The sequence below is a fragment of the Rattus rattus genome, chromosome 1 (assembly GCF_011064425.1).
Source record: "Rattus rattus isolate New Zealand chromosome 1, Rrattus_CSIRO_v1, whole genome shotgun sequence".
In the NCBI taxonomy this organism is placed as follows: domain Eukaryota; kingdom Metazoa; phylum Chordata; class Mammalia; order Rodentia; family Muridae; genus Rattus; species Rattus rattus.
The window spans coordinates 116499069-116515781 of NC_046154.1; the positions used below are offsets into that span (position 1 = coordinate 116499069).

At 39.7% G+C, this 16713-nt stretch overlaps 1 pseudogene; it reads left to right on the forward strand.

Moving 5' to 3' along the window:
- LOC116900467 overlaps nt 1-14914 on the forward strand; it is a 58398-nt pseudogene extending 43484 nt beyond the window's left edge.
- Nucleotides 14915-16713: the final 1799 nt, after the last annotated feature.

The following is a 16713-nucleotide window of genomic DNA, read 5'->3' on the forward strand; positions in this document are numbered from 1 at the left end:
TTACTCCATTTCTTTTTTTTTAATTTTATTTTATTTTATTTTTTTTTTAACTTGAGTGTTTCTTATTTACATTTCGAGTGTCATTCCCTTTCCCGGTTTCCAGGCCAACATCCCCCTAATTCCTCCCCCTCCCCTTTTTTATGGGTGTTCCCCTCCCCATCCTCCTCCCATTGCCGCCCTCCCCCCAACAATCACTTTCAGTCTTAGCAGGACCCAGGGCTTCCCCTTACACTGATGATCTTACTAGGATATTCAATGCTACCTATGAGGTCAGAGTCCAGGGTCAGTCCATGTATAGTCTTTAGGTAGTGGCTTAGTCCTGGAAGCTCTGGTTGCTTGGCATTGTTGTTCATATGGGGTCTCGAGCCCCTTCAAGCTCTTCAGTTCTTTTCTCTGATTCCTTCAACTGGGGTCCTGTTCTCAGTTCAGTGGTTTGCTGCTGGCATTTGCCTCTGTATTTGTTGTATTCTTGCTGTGTCTCTCATTACTCCATTTCTTAAAAATCATCAACTTTCTTTTCCTGTCTCTGTTCCTATTCTCTCTATATATTACCACCTTTTTTATTTTAATAGGTGTATTTTCCATGATAATTTTTAATAGCAAAAAAAGTCAGTAAATAAAGCTGGAAAATAATACCAATTGCCCCAAATAAATACTACATTTTAGTAAAGACAAAAGTAGGGATAGGTATTTTCTCTCACACAGATATAGGCCAGATTAGACCAGATAAAATAGATGAGAGCGGGTTTATTAGGTGGCAACTTTTGGGTGAGTTCAATCCTCTCACAGGTGGAGGTCAGTGAAGTCAATCAGGCAAACTAAGGGAATTTTATAAAGCTTTGTCGAGGAATGATGACGCGCCAGCTAGGAGCTGGACTGGTATCAATACTTAGTAAATAACTGAGCCTCTGAGCAGGTACTCTTGGGTGGGCTGCCAGAAACACGGAGATAAGGAGTGATGACATGGTAGCCTAGAGTTTTTTCTCTGCAGGTGGGAATGGGGGAAAGCAGGGGAGGGGGGGACAATGGGGTTACCCAGTTTGTGCAGTGGATGAGCAGGGGTTTCTGCCTAACAAGAAAAGCAAAAACATGTTAAAGAAATTGACACATTCCCAAACTGTATGTCACTGTCAACCTACCTTTTATTCCATGCAGTTTTAGGGCAGTTACAAGTATGCTCCATCCTCAACAGAAATAACAGTCTATGTTCTCGGGGCACTGAGAACATATTTTAGACTAAATGCAGTCATTAGGCAGGCAGCTTGTGACTTAGAGCAGGCAGGAAAAGTAAAAGGAGTTGCTAGGCTGCGTGTCTGCCTTGGTGCTGGCTTGTCCTGAGCACCTGTGAGAGAATACAGAAAGCAGTCAATAATGGGGTTCCTCAGTCCATGTTTCACAGGTGGGAAACAGCAGACTCTGGGACGATTGCTGTGGCTCCCAGTGTGTGTACATGAGATCTCAGATCCATGCTTCCCCTAAGGGCATCCAAGCACCAAGGACATCCAAGGTGGAAGGGGAAGTCAGAGCCCAGCACAGGCACGAAACCATTTGGTTCCGAGTAAGTGCTGAAGTACATTGGTTCTGGAAGAGAGAAGGCCTTCTCAGGGAGATTTAGGCACAGTCCTTTGCGATGAAGGCCTCCTGCCTTGACAATCTTTAATGAGGAGATGGTCCTTGCTCATCCGACCTGCTTTATTTGATGGAGGATGAGATGGAGGATGAGAATGCACACACCTTACTCAGTTTGAACCAGGGATTAAATACCTTTTGAGAGGAAGAGTGCCTCATTGGCTGAACACTCAGGGCCTAATAGATACCTCATTAACATAGAGAACTCCGGATTTTCTGCTACATGACTGATTGTTGTGACTCTCTCAGTAGGGTATCCTGGTTGCATGGTCCACAGCTGGTAGAGACAGAAAGGGAGTATCCCCACTCCTACCTACCATTCTCAATCTAAGATTTATGGGGTTTCGTCTCACTTAACAGTTCTGCCTGGTAGCATAGTCTATTGGCTCTACAAGGAGTCTGAATCCTGCTAGACACAGGAGCCTCTATCCTTTCAGTATATTCCCTACTTTTTGCCCTCTCCTAGAGTTTATACTTCTACAAAATGGTCATGCTCTTTTTAGAACCAGGTTTTCCCAAGAGTTCAGTGTGTTCTGTACAAATGTAAAAGGCACGATAATGTATAAAGGTCTGAGAACCCATTAAATTGGAATGTTTTCTAGATGAACGTAACAGTGCTTCAGGCAGGATTCTCCTCCAGTGAGATCCCTAAGAGTTGGAGCCGGCTCTAGGTACAACACACCACCATATATTGTTTTCCGCTTCCTGTATTTCAGGGATCTTTGTTCACACCCTTTGTAACGTCATTGGTTGGGTGCTCCCAAAGCTAATTACCTACCTGCCTTATGAATCTTCTTCTATATTTTAGTTCCATTTCCTGCTCAAACTTAATCCCCATTTCATGTGACAAAGGAAGAGGTGCTGTTTACTTCTCAACCCAGAGAATTACTCTGATGAACAAATGTACAAACCTAGTCCTAAGTAGCTGCAGCACTGGAGGGCTGAGGCTGGAGGATTGGGAGTGTTGGAGGGCAGCCTGGGCTGCACAGAGTCAGGCCTCTCCAGGATTGGGATTAAATCCTACCAAATGTAAAAGAAAGAAAACCTGAGAATGGCAGTCTGTGGAGAGTCTGAAGAAAATCTCTGTTCCTCCAAAGCTGTGTTGTTATGATCAAGCATTTTACTTAATCCTGCCAGGTCCATGCAAATGGAGGTCTGCAAAGATCTCTGGAAACATCCTCCCGGTCTTCTCTCTTAAATGGCTGTGAATTCCCTCAGCCTTCACCTGACCACTTTGAGGGAAAGTGGAGGACCCAGAAGACTTCCGAAGTGAGAACTTCACTTCCTCTGGCCAACTGCTGCACAGTTGACTATCTTGCTCGCCTTTTAAATCATTTTAAGTTATGGATTATTTCCTGTCAAGTTGAAAGTGGATATTGTAAGATATGCCAAAAAAATTCTGCAAAAATTTGTGGTGTTTCAAAATCTTGATGGACAAAGATCAATGAAACCTATTCTTCAAAGAACCATTCAGCTTTTCCCCACCAGCCATATCCATCTAGCTTCAGGAAGTCCCTGAAACTGACCAGATTCAGTAGACCCTTGCCTCCTTAAGAGCATGTAAACAGTAAAGGCTACTGAAAAATCTCAGATAAGCCAAACTGCAAAGAGGACTCTCAGATAATTCTAGCCACGTTGAGGTTTCAGATATGATGGATTTATATGTCATTCATAATCAATGGGTAGCATTTTATTTTTTCTATGCTTTTATCTGCCCATTCTATCTTTCTTCTCACTGAACATTGTTAACACATTGTGAAATGAATAATTAATTCCAAGTTTATCATCTTTTTACATTACCAACGTTTTTAAAACTCCAACTAAATTTCTACATTCCATCTCGAAGCTAAAACAAACAACAGCAACAAAATCAGCAACATCACACTCCTTAATTTTACACACCGTTTCTTTGTTTCTAATGCAGTTCTGATTTGGCCCCAAGGGGCTCTACACATTTCTGTTTTAACTCCTCTGCATTAGTGTGGAAAGCAGATCAGTAAAGAAACGGAATACAACACATCTCAGGCATCATTATCTTACCTCTTTCCCCCTATTAAAATGGAAATATTTCAATGAATTCAAACAGACCTTATGGCTTTGCTGTCTGACAGGTTGTAAATAGACCCCAGCCAAGTCTTCTTTACTACAGTCCAAAACAAGAAAAACTGACTTCATGCCTGGATGTTTTCCCCATTAAAAATAGCTATTTACGTTTGCTTGTTTTTACAAAAACTGCTTGTGCAAGTACTTTAGGCAATTCCCAAATGTTTCTTTAATTAAATTAGAATTTAAAAGCACCCAGAATAGCAACACTCCAGGAGATAATTTGAATTTAGGACACATTTTGAAAAAACTCCTGCCCTAAACCTTCCTTTTAAAAATATAAAATGGCCTTAACAAGTGGGGTATAATAATTTACTCCCACGGTTCAGCTTCTACTGCTTAGCTTCTTGCCATGGGTTGTCATTTTTCCCCCCCGGAACTGAGGACTGAACCCAAGGCCTGCACTTGCCAGAAAAATGCTCTACCACTGAGCTAAATCCCCAGTCCCGTAGGTTGTCATTCTTATCCTCAACCTTCCATGGTTTCCAAAGAGCTCAAGGTTTCCCTGGGATAACTTTATAGCAAAGATTTTGTATTATATGAGATATACAAGTAATATAAATAAGTGGGCCATATAGGATGACCTAGGACAAAACAGACAGCATACGTCTGGCCCCTAAGGTATGTGTTATAAATACAAGAACTACAATCTTTGGGCAGAAAGTTCAACTGTGTGTTTTAAAAGATATATTTACCTTATATTTATTTATGTTTAATTGTAGGTGTCTGTGTGAGTGCCTGCAGAGGTCAGAAGAGGACCAGCTGGAATTACAGGTGACCTTGAGCCACCTAATGTATGTGGGGGAATTTAAGCTTGAGTCCTTTGGAAGAGCAGTAAGCACTCTTATCTGATGTGCCATTTTTCTACTTTAGATGTGTGTATTTGTTTTTTATGAGAAGCAGAAATTCCAGGTTTCTAGGTAAATCTCTGTGTTTTCCCAACATTTGCTGTCTTTTCTAAATGTGAATATTAAAATTATATTGACATATAATGTTATCACTATCAAAATCCAAACAAGACAGGAGGCTTTTGGTTTAGTGATATAACATTTGCCCATCCTGCTTTGAGTTTGACCCACAATACTTTTAATACAAGGTTAGGTAAATAAAGGAGTAATACTTGCATCTAACTTTATTTTGGGAAATAGATGATAGAAAGTCAAAGGGAAAAAAGGAAGAAATGTTTTTTTTTTTTTTTGGAGCTGGGGACTGAACCCAGGGCCTTGCACTTGCTAGGCAAGAGCTCTACCACTGAGCTAAATCCCCAACCCCAAGAAATGTTTTTTTAAAAATATAAAATTTGGTTTTATTTTTCATTGACATATACTTATTTATTTTGAAGATAATGTTTTAATTACAGCATTTCTCCCTTTACTATTCTTTTTCCCAAACTTCCTCCACCCCTCACTGATCTCCATTTATACCTTTCTTTTTCATCAGTTGTTATTACTAGCTTCTATCAAGTAGACAAAACTAGCCAGTACTGTCATAATTTTATATTACTACTTTTTCTTTTATTGGTTATTTTCTTTATTTACATTTCAAATGTTATCCCTTTTCCCAGTTCCCAGCTGGCAAACCCCTATCCCATTCTTTCTTCCTCCTTCCGTTTCTATGAGGGTGCTCTGCCACCCATCTACCCAATCCTTCCCTCCTCCCTGCCCTGGCATTTCCCTATACTGTAGCATCTAATCTTCAAACGATCAAGAGCCTCTCCTCTCACTGATGCCCAGCAAGGCCATCCTCTGCTACATATGAGGTTGGAGCCATGAGTCACTCCATATGTATACTTTAGTGGGTGGTCTAGTCCCTCGGAGCTCTGGGAGGTCTGATTGGTTGATATTGCTGTTCTTCCTATTGGAATGCAAATCCCGTCAGGTCCTTCAGTCCATTCTCTAACTCCTCCATTGAGGACCCTGTTCTCAGTTCACTGATTGGCTGCTAGCATCTGCCTCTGTATTTGTCATGCTCTGGCAGAACCTCTCAAGTGACAGCTGTGACTGACAGGTTCCTGTCAGTATGTACTTCTTGGTTTGCTGACTATATATGGGATGGATCCCCAAGTATGACAGTCTCTGGATTGACTTTCCTCCAGCCCTGCTCCACATTTTGTCTCCATATTTCCTCCCATGAGTATTTTCTTCTCCCCTCTTAGAAGGACTGAATCATCCACACTTTGGTCTTCCTTCTTGAATTTTAAGTGGTCTGTGAATTGTATCTTGGGTATTCCCAGCTTTTGAGCTAATATCCACTTATCAGTAAACACATTCCATGTAAGTTCTTTTGTGATTGTGTTAACTCACTCAGGACATTTTCTAGTTCCATCCAGAAATTTTAATATGAGAGAGAGAGAGAGAGAGAGAGAGAGAGAGAGAGAGAGAGAGAGAGAGAGAGAGAGAGGAAGATTGAGAAATGAATAGTTAGATGAGAGAGTTTTGTGTAGCATCCTGTTGTGAAGATTATTAAGACAGGAAATAAAATAACTCAAAATTGTTTTGGAAAGTTCCTGAAACTGACCAGATTCACTAGACCCTTACCTCCTTAAGAGTATGTAAATAATAAACAGTAGGGAAAGTCATTCTCAGGTAAGCAGAAAAGCCAAAGTACAAAGAAGGCTTTCAGATAATTCCAGCTACCTAGAGGAAGCATATGTCAGCCAAAGTGCCCCAAGGAAACAAAACTAGCTGAACTGCCTGGAAAAGGCTTAGACCAACTGACCAACTTGATAAGGACAGGGCCCAATCTGGTGAGCTGCTTGTATGCTATGCAGTGTGCTTCATGTTCCAAGCTTTGTGAGTTGTCACCAATGTCTGATGGGCTTAGGTAATGCAGATGTCCTTGAGACTTTTTTGTCCCTGCAATATTCCTGTAAGTAAGTCCACTAAAATTCATTGATTCACCAAACAAGACTTTGGTGGTATCTATGTTTTGTCTGTCCTGGACTCACTATCTGGGAAAAGAAGGTCCGTGTGACCTCTTCTTGGTCAGTGGGCAAATTTTAACTGTTACTAAAGTGTTGTTAAAATGTCAAAAACCACTGTCAGGGTTATATTATGTTCTGAAAGTTTATACTGCAAGCAATTCCCATATTTATTTTCATGAAAATAAGCAAAGATTTCTGTGTGGGGCTATTTTATCTGTTTAATTAGAATTTCTTATATCCTCTCTTGGTGCTCAAACTTCCTTGAGCATTAGAACTACCACCTGAATAGTTATCAGACTATTCCTCAGGTATACCCAGCCACTCTGAGCACTCTACTGAGAAAATGAAACAAGAAGGGGAAGATTGGAGTTGACTGACCTTTCTTCTAAAAAGTCGCAGTCTCATTTAGAGCTGATTATAACCATTTTGTGATAGACCTTTTCAATCACATGCATTCATGAACCATTTCTACCTACACAAGAGAAGCACTTCTCTGATGGAGGAACCACTACAACTGATGGAGCCTTAGCTTTGATGGTTCAAAATTCAAGGCTTAAGGACTAAGAGTGGTACAAAATATTTGACCAAACAAGTACCAGGGAAGATTCAAATACCTCTTTTTGGATTACTAAAGTTGGCTACAGTGCCAGGGAAATGTTAGTGTTCCCCCATGATACGGACAGGAGCTAATCTGAGGCAACTCACAAAAGGGTCTTTATTAGAGCTAGCTTGGGCCTCCCCAGTGCACTATCATCATGCAGGACAGTTTTGGTGAAGCACGAAATGTCTATCAGAGTAAGGCTTTATAGTAAGCAGCAAGCAGGGAATATGTGTATAAACATCTAAGTGGAAAAGTACTGGCTCTTTTACCATAATAGGCTGCTGCTGGGAGTCATATCATAAACTTAATTTCTATTCCCCTCTGTATTAGTGGTTGTTAGGCAAGGGGTGGGCTTGTCACCTGGGGGTACAGGATTGCTCGAGGAATAACCTGGAGACACTGGTCTTGTTGCGAACTAGCATAGAGACTGGAGTTGGCTCAGATTTTTTTTGGAGGGCCACTTGGAAATTAATGCAAGGTTATCAGCCTGTTAGTTTACCTGAGTTTAAACATAGGCCAGGTTCTCTAAAACGGAGTCTAAATTTGGAAGATTTGGCATCTGAGGGTGCTCAGCTACTGCAAATGAACAGGTTAGGAGACATTCCTTTCTATTACCTTCCCTGGTCTTGTAATGTCTACAACGATAGAGATATCTCAGGAATGATCTTTTTCTTATCTGCCTTCAGTACTGTTTACTGAGTTAGAAACATGAGGCAGCACAAGGCGCAACAGATCAGAGGCTGCAGAGCTTATCAAGTGCCAATCTCAGCAGATGCTTGATCTAGCAGGAAGTAGGGTGGTAACCCAGAGGCTTGAAGATACATTGGTTCCTATGCGGATCTGATCTTCAGAATGCTGTGAACATTGCCTAACAGCTTTACAACATAAGAACCACACGTTCAAAGTAAATTGTTTATCCTTTGGGGAAAGCCTTATACTTCATAATTCTTCTGAACTCCCAGCACTGGATATTACTGGTCTGAGAATTTATGTGTTTTCTCCTTGAAATCTGAAGAGTTCCCTGTGGTCTTTGAAATCTCAGGGCAATTGTCAATGGGCACCTTGACAGCTTTACTTATTACCTGGAGTTTCAGGATCGGCATGGTTTGTCACGCCACTTTCCAGTGCAAATCTCTGGCAAGCACTGCTTGACAACTGAAGACACAACTGTTATGAATATATCAGGTGTGACCATTAGTATGGATCTACTGATGTTCCTTTTACCAGCCCCTCTGTCATGTCACTACCATGTAATATTTCAGATCCTATCAAGTATCCCATTTGTCCTCTGTGAAACCAGTCATGAGCAGAGATCATTTCTTAAATGGCCTTTTGTTATGTTCATGTTCTGTCCTAATAGAAAGAGTCATCCTGGCAGCATCCACTGACAACTGAAAGAGCAGTGTGAGAGTCAGTAGGATAGAAAGAATAGTGAGATAATGAGAAAGATTAGGTCATCAGCAGTTTCGGAAAGTTGTCAAGACTTCAAATTCAAATTCAAGTTCTGGACTCTAGCCTGAATGCCATTACACCTGCTATTTCCAGCTATTCAAAGTCTACACAGGGAAGGCAATTCATGAGGCTGGCTTGTGTAGGGTGTAGCAATAGGGTGTGGTATTTGTTCTTCTACCCAAGTGCCTTTGCTGCTCACTGCTGCCAAAACTGGGAGAAACAAAAGCTACTGAGGCCAGCATTTTTAGTGATTGTTACCTATGAGTGCTGCCTAGATTGAGCAAACACTCTGTGTTACATATATGTGTTGGCCTTATCCTGATAGAATCTCACACAATAACTCTTTTGACTCCATCTTAAGGTTGAAAGTAATTAAATCTCACAAGTTCATTGGCTTAGTGTGTCCTTAATGCTGAGAGGGATGAAATTCAAAAAATTTAATTCCTTCCACTTAAATATATAACACTGTATACATTTAAGTCCATGTTGAGAATCATATGTCCAGAAAGTGTGTGAATAGTTTGATTTTCAAATTGCTTATGAACCCAAGTGCTTTATGTATCAATAACGCTTAGATGTTTTAGTCTTGTTTTATATCATTATTTTAGTTACCAACCTACTTTGTTTCAATTTGGAGAAGAGTAACTGGATTACAGGAAAGATTAAATTCTAGGGAAGATTAAATTCTAGGGACTCCTCTTTTATCCATCCCTTGTTAGTAAATGCATAGGAATTCTAGAATTATTAAACGATAAGCAAGGGAGATGCTCTTCCTTCTGCCTGTGCTCTGTAGCTGTGCTGCTACAAAAAGGTGTTGCCAGCAACCAAGGTGAGACTTCCTATGTCACCATCAATCAAGGCAATAAGGACAGATCTTCAGAAGAGTGCCCTACTTGGTTAATTCTAATTTCTATGACTTTGGCATTAAAACTTACCATAATAATCCACCTCTTTTCAATTTGACACACCAAAATATCACTTTAAATACTATACCCTTATACAGTTGTAATACCCATTAAGTATTGTCTGTTATTAAGTTCCCTGTGCTTTTATTAAGAAAAGCATATCTCGTAGGTGGGCCACATGAAACTCAGTAAAACTTTAAAGTCCTGGTGTACTTAAGAAATACTTCTGGTAGTCTTCGCTATATAATCCTCTCATCTGCTCAAGTGACACTGATAGCTTTTGGCCTTTATTGCTTAAATTGTTAAAAGTATAACCTGACACTGGGAACCAAAGGAGCTTTAAAGATGATAAAATATGCAAAACGTTTGAGCTTCATGTGCATATGTTAGTAAAAACTTCTATTTGAGTTCCACTTTTCTTTGGGCATTAGCCACAGTTGACCATGCATTTTTGGTTTTGTTTTTGTTTTGTTTCTTTCTTTGTTTTGTTTTTCCAGAAAAGAGTTTTTTCTTTATTAATTGATTAGTAGGCCAAGCAATTTCTCACTGGGATAGTATATTATTTATATAGCACCATCATTCTTACTCCTTTGATGCCAGTTGACTCAAGAGTATTAGGACTACAAAATATCAAGGAAGAGGTTCTGACTTCCAATTCAACAGAATGTTTGTTGTGCCTCCAGGAAAAATCATTATTTCTTCTGGCATCAAAACTTCAAGGTTTAAAGAACACAGAAAGTTTTAGGAAAAGGAAGGAATTTTTTTTCTAGTCAAAAATTATTAAGAATCATAACCAATAGTGAGTTGTACTTCCCGTTTTGACTCCTTGATTTCTGGACTAGGGAATCCTGCCTATTGGAGAAACCATAACATATTTTGAACACTGACTCATCATATACAACTTTCTAAAAAAACATGTCTAAGCCAATCACTTACTTTAGCCATTTCTTTAAAAAGGCCATTCCACCATTCTATCAATACTATGAACCTACAGCACATATACAATCAGTGGATCCCATAAGAATGAGCCACTCCTAATTTTCTCATCTGCTTTTACTGGTCAGAAGTAGGGCTGTGTGGAATACCACAATGGTGGTTAAGACATTCTGTAATGGTGGTTTTTGTCAGAAAAAAATATATTAAGGAAATTCAACTATAGAATCAAAATAAGTATCTATTCCAATAAGGATAAAGTCCTGACTCCTCCGCAATTGAATGAATTTAATTATACCAACTAGTCACCAGGTCATGGTTGGTTACTATGAGGAAGACAGCAATACAAGCAGTTCAGTATCAGTCTCTGCTGATGGAATATTGGCTTATAGATGTACCCAAACCCAATTCAGCCTTAGACAAGTGGGCATCACCTCCATCTATATGGGCCACTGGGCAGTGACAGGAATGGCTGGAGAGAGAAGATAATTAATCAGATAATGGGTCATCTTACCAACTTGATTATTAAACTCTTCCTCTTGTAAAGTTGCTTTCTGACGTGAAATTACATTAAATGGAATTATCTTCAAGAAGAGTGCCCCCACCAAAAAAAAAAAAGAAGAGAAGAGTACTCATTAAGAGAGAAATACACACATACTCCTTCCCCAGATGTATTTCTTACCAATTTTATAATTATACTACTTCTGAATCCCTGATCATGCATCCAAACGACCGGCTATAGATTATGAGCTGGTAAGCAATGGTAAATGTGGCCATTTTTCCACCTAAGCAAAATGCACATCTATAAGCACTGCTTAAAATCCTCCCTGTTGTGACTTTCTTTCCCCAGTATCCTTCACAGTTGTGTCAGAAATGAATTAAAATACTGCAGCTGTCCACTTCTCTGTGGTGTCTGCACAGCAGCATGAAAAAGCAGCTATACACCTAACCTTTGTTTTCACTGCCTCCCTCAGTCCATCAGAGGATGCATGCCATAAGGCAATAGATGCAGATACTTGAGATCAGATGAGATTTGAATGTTTGTGGGGATGAAAGGAATCTGGGCAACTTCTTACTGTAACTTGCTTGCGCCCTCAGGACCTACTCAGGCATATTGCATATGTACCACGTTCACTTGATAATGGATTGTTTGTTGTTCTGTACATCTAATTTTATGGCTGGGTGGAAGAGAAAATAAAGACTTTGATTATAATGAGCCACTCTGGTCAAATGGAAGATTGGTGGTACATTCTCAAATATTCAGTTTGCAACAAAGACCTATAAATGGCTAAGATCTATCTCTCAAAAGGAGACTAGTTCTCTGAAGAAGATAGTAAGACCTTTCCATATAACACCAAGAGTTTTCACTGCAGTTCATTTATGGCACATATAAAATGCATCAAACAGCACACTTGTCTACCACTAACACCTCAAGTACCATAGGGTATATTGGACTGTGCAGTCTAAATGATAGAGTAGCCTGTACAGCGAGCAGCATGGACCTATTCAAGAGTCTTGTCCTGCTCAAGACCCACTCAAAACTAACAGCTTTTTGACTCATGGGTTTATAGGTCTGGATAACATACCCAAGTAACCAATGTGATACTTCCAAAACCTAAACAGGGTCACTGAGCATTGTGCTTACTTCATGGTAGTAGAATTAGCCAGGTGCAACAACTTATCTTTCACTATAGAGCAAATATCTCTGCATGGCCCATACTTTGAGACTCATATGAATTTCCCTGAATAAGGTCCTTGATTTTGGTAAGATTTTTTCCCATCCTCCAGTGAGAATATGTTTTATCAACAAATAAAATACTGGTTGCTATCTCCTACTCACTTGGCCAATCAACATAATATTATCAATATGGTGGAGTATACGCAGTATAAACTTTGTGGAAGAAGTAAGCAATAAAGATCCCTTTTGATCTCTGTTATGACACAGGGCTGTATAGTAATATATCCCTGAGGTGAAATTGTAAAGGAGTACCGTTGATCTTTCGAATTAAAAGAAAATTTTTTGTTCTTCCTTATGGAAAAGTATGAAGAAAGGAGCATTTATTAGATAAATAGTTGTATATTATCCATGTCGCAAATGATATGTTAATCAGAAAAAATTAAGGAAACCACATCTGGTACATTCGTCAACTAAAATCAGAGTCACTACTTCATTAAGTTTCCAATAGTCAAATGCTATTTTGCCAAGATCCTTGTGTATTCTATGTAGGCCAAATAGGAGAGTTAAAGACACTGATAGTAAGGACCACCATCTTGAATTATTGAAGTCCTTATGGTGGCACTGCTTTCTGTAATTTCTCCAGGAACTTGACTTTGTTCAAAGATGGTAAAAATAACCAATCAACATTTTTATTTTTCCACAAATGTTCAAAGGTTTTATAAAGACTCATCAAATTCTGTATACCTCACAAAAGGTGACCTAGAGGCAGCAAATGATTCCAAGTGAAATCAATAGTTAATTTAAATAGTTCACTGCGTGGACTTTTTGTACTCCCATGCTACCGACAGAGTCTTTAGGGGAAGACAGTAGGTAGGCTCTATCCAGTTGGAGAATCAGCTCTACATATCACCAAGCTTAGTAGAAAAACATCATCCTTATAATTCTGTTTCTCCAGAGCCACTCGTTATCCCCAGTGAATGGAGAATACTGTAGCAGCCCTGCCATTGGGTGTGAGTTAGTCTTGCCAAACTCTTTGGGGAAGAGTTTAACTTTACTTTAAGATAGATGGGAAATTATCAAAAAGTAATGAAGAGGAAAATGAAATGATGGAAAACCTTTCTATGGCATTGTAGTAGGTGCAGAGGACATTTAATGGGAGGGGAGTACATACTCTCATAACAGCCTTTGGACCATGTCTGATGGGAGCATTTCCTCTATCTTAAAGATCAGTTTCTGAATTTACTTGAATCAATGCATTAATAGATCACAAGAGACTGGCAATTTGTAGCAAGGTTTGAAAGAGGAATAAAGGAAAGAAAGTATTCTTAAATAAGAAAGGATTTCTACATTTACAAAAATTATCTGAATTTTGAAATTATGAACAAACTTGTCATTTTATAGTTCTACAATAATGAATACTATTTGTTTAATTTCTTAAAACAGTTTGAAGATATTGCAATTAAATTTTTTATGGGAAGTCATAGTTTAGGCTGTTAGTACTCATATTTAAAAAAATTAATTTTTCTGGCAGTCCAGTGGAGCTTGCTGGAGCAGGAACCCAGCGGGGTGGGTTTGCAGGTGGCCTTCCATAGCAGCGGCTCCGCCCACTCCCCCACCCCCCAGGTCCCTCTTCTTGGCCCTCTCCGCTGGCTGTGGCGGCTTGCTGGGTCCACATCCTGACTCTGCTCCGGAGGACTTGCAGAAGAGGGACCAGAGGGACACGCTGGTGCATGTTTGCCAGGAGAGGTGGTGGCACAGTGGGAGCTATTCTGACATGTCCACTGGAAGTTGTCAAAACACGGCTGCAGTCATCTTCTGTGACACTATATATTTGTGAAGTTCAGTTGAACACATGGCTGGAGGCAGTGTCAACAGAGTAGTGTTCCCTGGACCTCTTCATTGTATAATGGTTATCCTGGAAAAAGAGGGTTCTCACTCATTATATAGAGGATTCGGTCCCAATTTGGTGGGAGTGGCTCCCTCCAGAGCAATATACTTTGCTGCTTATTCAAACTGCAAGGAAAAGTTGAATGGTGTTTTTGGTCCTGATTCTCCCCAAGTACACAAGATTTCAGCTGCAATGTCAGGCATTTACTGTACATTTCTCCTGAGAAAAGAGTGAGATCGTGTTATCTCATGCTCCCTAACTGCAGGTCACTTCCTGTAGAAATATGGACTAACTTAAACCTCGTTTTACTGTGATCACTGCAAAAATTCCATTTGGTTTATAAAGACTCGGCTACAGCTTGATGCAAGGAATTGTGGGGAAAAGAGAATGGGTGCTTTTGAATGTGTTCATAAAGTATATCGGACAGACAGACTGGGAGGATTTTATAGGGGCATGTCTGCCTCATATGCTGGCATATCAGAGACAGTTATAGATTCTATTATTTATGAAAGTATAAAGCAAAATCTACTGGAATGTAAGATTGCTTCTATGATGGAAACTGACGAGGAGTCTGTGAAAGAAGCATCGGATTTTGTGAGAATGATGCTAGCTGCTGCCCCATCAAAAACCCATACAGATCTTTTTTTTTTTTTTTTTTTTCAGACACTGTCTTTGATTGTTCAAGAAGAAGGCTATGGGTCTTTTTTACCGTGGCCTAACAATTCATCTGGTGAGACAGATTCCAAACACAGCTATTATGATGGCCACCTAGGAACTGGTGGTCTACCTACTCAACGGATAGCAACAGGGGCTGCCATGCTGCAGAGCAGGAAGACCAAAAGATCACAGTGGACCAGGGAATCCTGAAGCCAGCATGGTGGTCAGAAGACTGCGGTAGTGGGGAAACATGTAACTACTGTGGCTGACTGGAAGTTTAGTTTTAGGAAGTAAGATACCACAGCACATTAATCTTTCAGTGAGGAAACCCTGGGCTGCCTCTTAGAGAATGCTTTAAAAAGCATTCCTTTCTCAAAATTGCCATTTTCTCTACTATTCACCAGCTCCAGTTTTGTTTTACTGGTTTATGACAGTCAGAATATAGTGTGAATTCCATGAGCATTTTTGGTCATTTAGACAAAGTAGACAAAGTCATTCCTAAGTATACACTGTACTGTAATTTTCCAAAAATGACAGTGACAATTACAGATGACTAACTAGACTTCTCCTGCAGTACTGTAAAAGAACAAGTAGATCTCGACACCTCAGTTCCCGAGAAGGGCCTGCCTGTTACAGTGTTTTAAGTTATTTGACACCAGTAATCACTGTGTTTTGACAACCAGTGAAATAGTGTCTTAATACTTCACATTTTCAACATTAAAATGTTTTGTTCACAGTTAAAAGATATTCATCATAATGTGGACTTTAACACATCAGATGCATGGAGTTAATGGTTTTGGACTATAAAATAAGCTATTGGATACTGACTGACTCAGTGACGTAGAGCACATCCTCATACCTTCTCCAATAATGTGATGCAGGAATGGATGTGATTTTGATTCCTAATATGATTATCGCAGTCTCATACCTACATACCATTTCCTCTAAAAGTAGAAAACTAATGACTTGAATTTTTTCTGCTTACTTTCACATTAAGAATTTCGTCCTTTGAATTGTTTCCACATCTGCATAGGTTATTATTCTTGGTTGGTAGAGGAAATGGTAATTTTCAGCTTTGTCCTTTACAGGCTCCTTGAAGTGATACTAATATTTAGGAAAATGTATATCTTACAAAAAGACACCCTCAGCCATCAGATACAGCGAATCTTAGTTGGCACAGAGCCTGTAGATGAGTGTGCTACACTGGGCAAGTGCTCTGCCCTAGCTCCCTAACTGCTCTCTCATAGAGTCCGGTTAGTTTTAGTTCATTGTGTTAACAAGATAGTTTGTCAATGTTGCTATTGAGTCAGCAACATCTTTGAATAGTTTGATATATATGTGGCCATTATAAAGGTGTTTTCTGCAAAACTATAGATTTTCCTATGGATGTTGCTATACTGGTATATAGAACTTCTACAGTTAAACTCTACTGTGGTACTCATCAACGTACCTTAATTTTACATTTTGTGCAATGGCGTTTTCTTAAGAATGACTTTGGGAATGCACTTTGTGCCGCGTGCCACTGATGCTTTCTCTGCTGTCACCAATGAAGTTTAATTCCCTTTTAAATGTCTCACCTTGACCTCATTGTAATCAGTAACTGGATGATTTTGAGGTGCTCAATTGGAATTAAAAATATTCCAATCTATTTGGAGACCAAAGGCAAGTATAGAGTGTTACCTTTGGAATTATTGCAGCTTTGGCGTCTGTTACACGGAACATACCAAAAACATGAATCCCTACCTGGGGGTTTAACTTAAATCTGTAGAGAGGGTCTCAGGCTATGGTGTTTGCCTCTTCGGGTGCCATTGATACTGCCTAATACAGCACCATTTGCTCTGTGAAGCTCCATAACACTTTATTATGTTGAATGTAGGACGTGTTATCCTGGGTCACACAGATCTCAGATGATGAAGAGTGATGTGAAAACCAGCAGCCAAGGGA